The 6,549-nt window shown below is 38.2% G+C and overlaps 2 non-coding genes across 2 annotated transcripts; one reads left to right on the top strand and one right to left on the bottom strand.

The window, feature by feature from the left end:
* The first annotated feature begins 948 nt into the window (after window positions 1-948).
* Window positions 949-1,055, top strand: LOC133292697 (small nucleolar RNA R71). The gene has a single exon (XR_009748964.1). It is a non-coding gene; the product is annotated as a small nucleolar RNA R71 (small nucleolar RNA).
* Window positions 1,056-6,179: 5,124 nt separating this feature from the next.
* On the bottom strand, window positions 6,180-6,285 carry LOC133292698 (small nucleolar RNA R71). Its single transcript, XR_009748965.1, has one exon. It is a non-coding gene; the product is annotated as a small nucleolar RNA R71 (small nucleolar RNA).
* Window positions 6,286-6,549: the final 264 nt, after the last annotated feature.

The following is a 6,549-nucleotide window of genomic DNA, read 5'->3' as shown; positions in this document are numbered from 1 at the left end:
GGAGTGGAACATCAGACGTTCCCTCCTTTTTGGGAGCTATGTGGTTAAGAGTAACAACCCCAAAACTTTGCTCTTTGTCAGAGAGCAAATGTATCCACTGGGTTTCCTCCCAGTTAGCGCTTAGTTTAATGTCCTTAGCTAGACAAGGTACTTACCTTTCAAATGGATTCAGAAGTGGTTGAGGGAACCTCAGTGTCCCCTGGTAGTGATCCTGGTGTTCTTGTTTGGAGATTGGCAGGAATCTGTCCCAGATGGGACTCAATGTTCCTGACCACTGCATCATTCCTGGTGACATATTCCTTGACATAATTTTCTAGGCTATTGATGTGTTGGTCATCTCTATGGAACGAAACGTAATTGTTCCTCATTGGTTCAAACGTTCCACTGCTGCTGCCTTGCTGATACTGCTGCTGAGTGTTGAATGGTCTTTGGTTCATGGGTGGCCTCCATTGGGGTTTATGGTTCTGATCTTTGGATATAGTTCCTCCAGGAACAGAATTGGTATTGTGTCCTGCTTGTTGATTGTCTCTGGTGAAGTTCCTATTGCCAAAATTTTCTGCATAACACACCAATGCAGTGGATGGGCAGTCTGTTGAGTCATGAAGGTCACCACAGGCTGAGCATGGTTCTGTTTCAGCTGTTGTGAGTTGCAAGACCTCCATCCTTGGTGCTGCTTGGTTGACTTTCAGGTTCTTCACTTCATTCATGAGTGATGCCAGCTGGGCTTCCATGGTAGTTTGTTTATCCAGTTCTAGCATGCCTGGTTTCCTTACTGGATTCACTCTGTCTATTGGCCATTGGTGACATCTTTCAGCAGTTCCTTCTATGATTTCATACCTTGATTCAAGTGTTCCTGTAAAAAAATATCCTCCTGCAGCAAAATCTAAATGAGATTGAGAAGTATGGTCAAGTCCCTTATAGAAAGATTGTAACACTCCCCAACTCTCTACCCCATGGTTTGGACATTTTCTTATGAAGTCCTTGTATCTCTCTCATGCTTCATAGAGATTTTCTCCATAAAACATTCTGAAGTTAGAGATTTCTGCTCTAACATCAGCTTGTCGAGACATGGGGAGAAACCTCTCTATGAATTTGTTAGAGAGCTCTTCTGATGCTCACCGGCAAATGTACCGATCGCACAAGTAATATAATGGTAAGTAGAGTATCGTCTCCACAGGGATTGTGATCGTATATCAATTAATAGTCCTTTCAAGAATGGAGGAATTCAAAAGGGTTTGTTTGTGACAAATAAAGTCGATTTGAGTAAAATTAAAAGTAAAGACTTATTTTTGGGATTTTTCTGTGATGAAGAATAAAATTGAAAATAACAATGAGAAGTGATTTGTAAAATATGAGAAAAACATTGTAGCTAGGATACACTCACCAAATGATTACCACTTCTTACTCTGGATTGATTTACAATATTCATTTATAAAATTACTCGGATAAATTATTATCTAAAAAATATTAATAGTTAACCCTCAATTCCTTGCAAGGTTAACCCTTTAAACCCAATTGGAACCCCAATTCCTTGCAATGTTCCTCATGGTATTAAGCAATGAACTCAATAATTTAGGCATCTGCAATTCAATACACATATATTCCTAGCATGCATACGAACCGTTATCTTACCCCCTTTCTAGATGAAAACCCCAATATTCCTATCTAGGGTTCTAACCCAAAAACTATTATCAACTATTAGAGTGATCAATTCTAATAAAGAAAATAGAAAATACGAACAGGGTAGAGATAAAGATAATTATATAAACGAAGAATCATAAATCAATCCGTTGTAACAAGGGTTCACATAGGGCTCGTGACCCTAACTACAATAAAAAGTACTAGCCAACCATAATCATGGCTAAAAATCCAATATTCAACAAAAACATAAAATAAAAGAGAAGATGAAGAAGAAGAACTTGATCTCCAGAATCCTCTCGGAGCACCACCGTCATGTCACTTCAATAGAATAGGTCTGGATCCCTAATTCTGTAAAAGGCATCCTATTTATACACCTCTTTTTCTTCTTCCAAAAATACCCCCAGACAACACGGTGTAATTTTTCTCGCAACCCGGCGCCAGTTGGCGCCGGTGTGGCGCATGTTTGCGCCACGCTTCTGTCCAATTTGAAAAAGTCGGAACAAATCCCTCGTAAAGTGGCGCCAGTTGGCGCCATTTTGGCGCCACTAGGCACCATTACACTAACACAAAAATGCTGCACTTTGGCGCTGGTTGGCTTCATGTTGGCGCCATTTTGCTTTACTTTTGGCGCCAAGTAGCTTCATTGTGGCGCCAGTTGGCGCCACTTGCAAGGCTTCGGTGCAAAAATTTGTAAACTGGCGCGGGTTCGCGCCAGTGTGGTGCCGGTCCGCGCCATGTTGCTGGAAATTGTACTGTGATACACCCATATGGAGTCGCCTCAACAAGCTTTTTATAATTTGTAATTTTCACTCTTTTTTCCTGTATAAACACAACCAATAGGTGAGAAATATTATTGACATAGACAGAATCAATATAATAAGCAAATATGTATATAAGTTGCTCTTTTATGACTCGATTCTTATCAATTTTAACACATAAAACTACACCTGCTAGAGGCACATCAAATCATTCCCAGATTTAAACGTTGTTGTCCCCAGCAATGTACAAGACTCAATTCAGGAAATATTCAATTATTCCAACATAACATCACACAGACAATCAATAGATCACTATGCTAAGCATGACTGAATCAATGCAAAGAACTCCTAACAATGCTTTTTATTCTCATGAAAATATCAGAATCTAGCTTGAACACCCCTCACCAAGAGAAACATATAACGCTCAGCACTCAAGTGTTTGGGGGAGTAACAATCACTCAATCCATCACAGCAATAACACTACCATAAGCTTGATCATATTCTCAATTTCCTAAAGATGAGGAACATTAACACATGCACAATTGATCAAAAGGACTTCTCATGGATATAATTTGGCCGGGCTTAAGGGTAGGAATTTATGGGAAGTAGCTAAAATTGTTAGTTGAGATTAGAATATTGATATATTCTTGAAAACAATCAAATCTCAAACAAATTTTAGCTCCAATATTCTTTAAGATCAGGGGTCCATCCCTTTTATTTTCCACCTTTTTTTTTTCTTTTTTTTTAACATTGCTATAGACCCCTTCAAAAATTTTCAAAGAAATATTTTATATTTCTTCTTTTCTTTTTGACATATTACTTAGCTTCAATGAAACTTACCCCAATCGATTTTTCTTTTCTTTTCAAGTATTTCAATCTCAACAAAGGTAAGACAATAGGAATATGGCTAAGCAATTAGCAGGAATTATGAAAAAAAATGCTCAGGCTCAAAGGGGTTAACAATGGAGAAATCAAACAGGTGGGCTATCTGGCCATGGCTAACAGAATAAAATTGCCTTAATCATTTCAATCAATGCATGCATCTCAGAGAAACAGAGCAAGTTCTAGAATGCTATCATAGTGAGGTCTCAAAATAAAATAAGTGTTTAAGCACAAAACCTCACCAGCTATGATGTCAAGCTAGACTTCCAAAAGAAACATCAGGCATCATTAATCATTCAAGCACAAAATTCAGACAAATGAGCAATCATGAAATCTACTCATGCCTATACAATATCATGCCAGAAGTTCATACAAAACATGTTTTCTATGATGAATCAGTCAAGTTAACAAGGGGAAGCATATCTAAACCAGGGACTTCTCAGAAAACCTTTTCCATTTTTTTATATATAGCACACAAAATAACTACAAAAAATAACTAAGAAAATTAAAAGAGTTAGAATATCTCCCCTGATAGAAGAATTGCAGTTCTAAGATGCAAGCCTACCATTCCCAAATTTAGAGAATTGCTATCCTCAGCAATAATTAAACCACAAGGAGGAAGAAAAACCTGCACAATGGAACAAACAGTGGCATATAGGATGAACTATAATGCGCACATTAAAATATCAGAGAGAAATATACCAACACAAAATAACTAAAAATACGAAACAGAAAAATAAACTAATATACAAAATCTCCGTCAGCAAGGAGATATCAATCATCCATGTCATTGATGTGCCTCTGGCAAGGGTGGTTTTCTGTGTTAAAATTGATAAGAATTGAGTCATACTAGAGCAATTTAAATACATATTTACTAATTATATTAATTCTTTCTTTACAATAATATTTCTCACTTATTGGTTGTGTTTATACAGATAAAAGGAGTAAAAATTGAAAAATTATACAAGCCTGTTAACGCAACTTCACACGGGTACAACACACTAAAAATGCCAGAAGAATCGCGCGGACCGGCACCACACTGGTGTAGACCCGCGCCAGTTTACGAACTCTACACCGGACAATTGCAAGTGGCGCCTAGTGGCGCCAAAACCTTGAGGAATTATGGCGCCAACAAGCGCCCAACTTATGAAGAATTATGGCGCCAACAAGCGCCAAAATCAAACAAGGGTGGCGCCACGCTTTATTGGAAAATTGGATACAAGGGCATGGCGCCAACTGGCGCCAGTTTCCGAAGCATTTGTTCCGGCTTTTCATTTTAGACAGTGGCGTGGCGCAGACTAGCGCCAACTGGTGCCAGTTTGGGGGAAATTTAACCGTGCTGCGCGAAGGGTAATTTTGGAAGAAATAAGCAAGGTTATAAATAGGATCCTCATGACAGAATTAGGGATTCAGACCTATTCTTCTGAAGAGAGACGACGGCGGTGCTCAGAGTGGATTCTTGGGATCAAGTTCTTCTTCTACCTACTTTTTAATTTTATGCTTTCATTGAATATTGGATTTTTAGCCATGATTATGTTTGGCTAGTTTAATTTTTATTGTAGTTAGGGTCACAAACCCTATGTGAACTCTTGTTACGCGGATTGATTTATAATTGCTTGTTTATATAATTATCTTTATCTCTACTCTGTTCATATTTTATATTTTCTTTATTAGAATTGATCACTCTAATAGTTGATAATAGTCTGAGGGTTAGAACCCTAGATAGAAATATTGGGGTTTTCATCCTGAAAGGGGGTAGGATAACGGTTCGTATGCATGCTAGGAATAGATGTGTATTGAATTGCGGATGCCTAAATTATTGAGTTCATCGCTTAATTTTCATGAGGGGTTGCTAAAGGATTAGGATTCCAATTGAGATTAAAGGGTTAAATTGCCAAGGGATTGGGATTTAACTAATTATTTTAGATAATAATTTATTCGAGTAATTTTATAAATGAATATTGTAAATCAATCCAAAGTAATAAGTGGGGATCATAAGGTCAGTGCGCTCTAGCTATAATGCTTTTTTCATTTTTATAAATCAAATCAGTCTTGTTCTTATTCTCATTCTTCATCTCAGAAAAATTTCTCAATTTTCCACAACTCGACATTATTTGTCACAAACAAACTCTTTTGAACTTTTCCATTCTTGAAAGGAATATTAATTGATATTCGACCCAATCCCTATGGAGACGATACTCTACTTACTTTCTATATTACTTGTGCGATCGGTATACTTGCCGAGAAGCATCTAGTTTTTGGCGCCGTTGCTGGGGATTGGTGTTTCTTATATCAATTAATTTTGATTTTTAAGATTGGATTTTTTTTTTATTTTTTATTTTTGATATTTGAACAGTGCTACTAATCTCTTTTCTGAGTTGTATGCGAGGTAAAGAGCCAGAATTTCCACTTGATTTGGAGATTACCAAGACTGAAAAGAGATACAGAAAACTTGTTCGGCAGAAGCTTGCATTCGACAAGTTAGAAATTCGTTTTGAAGAAGCACACACCATGGCAGGAACAATGAAGAGGATAATCCGCTCATGGATACTATCCTAACTCCATTATTCAACAGGCCCAATGCGAGCATTGTTCAGCCAAATGTTGCCTACAATTGGGAGCTCAAATCCTCTCATATACAATTAGTGGAGAGAGCTCAGTTTGGAGGAGAGGAGAGAGAAGATCCTCACCGATTCGTTCACAGATTCTTGAGGATCTGTGACTCAACCAAACACCCTCAGGTGTCGAACGATGCGATCTGGTTGAGGCTGTTCCCTTTTGCTCTTAAGGGAAAGGCTCTTAGTTGGTTGGAGAGGCAACCTGCAGCAAGCATTGCAACCTGGGATGATTTATCACAGAAGTTCTTTGCTCAGTTCTTCTCGATGGAGAAGTACAACCAGATGGTGAATGATATCACCAATTTAATTCAATCTGAGGGTGAATAAATGTGTGAAGCATGGAACCGGTTCAAGGATTTGATGAGAAGGTGTCCTCAGTATAACCTGACTACTGGTAATCAGGTTAGAATCTTCTTCAATGGTTGTAAACCTGAGGTTCGAATGGTGTTAAATGGTGCAGTAGGAGGCACTATTAAAACTCTGAGAGCAAACGAGACTCTTGAGCTGATTGAGAGGATGGCTGCCAACGAAAACCAAGTGTTGTCAACAAAGCCTAAGAGAGGTATCCTTCAACTGGAAGGTAATGATGCGGTGCTGGCTGAAAACAGTTTGTTATCTCAGCAGGTAGCAAACTTAACATCAAGGCTTGA

The sequence above is a fragment of the Gastrolobium bilobum genome, unplaced genomic scaffold, assembly GCF_033153095.1.
Source record: "Gastrolobium bilobum isolate Gb01-03AN ecotype WA unplaced genomic scaffold, APGP_CSIRO_Gbil_v1 utg33533, whole genome shotgun sequence".
In the NCBI taxonomy this organism is placed as follows: domain Eukaryota; kingdom Viridiplantae; phylum Streptophyta; class Magnoliopsida; order Fabales; family Fabaceae; genus Gastrolobium; species Gastrolobium bilobum.
The sequence above is the reverse complement of the archived record's forward strand: the minus strand, read 5'-3'. Positions and strand labels throughout refer to the sequence as shown.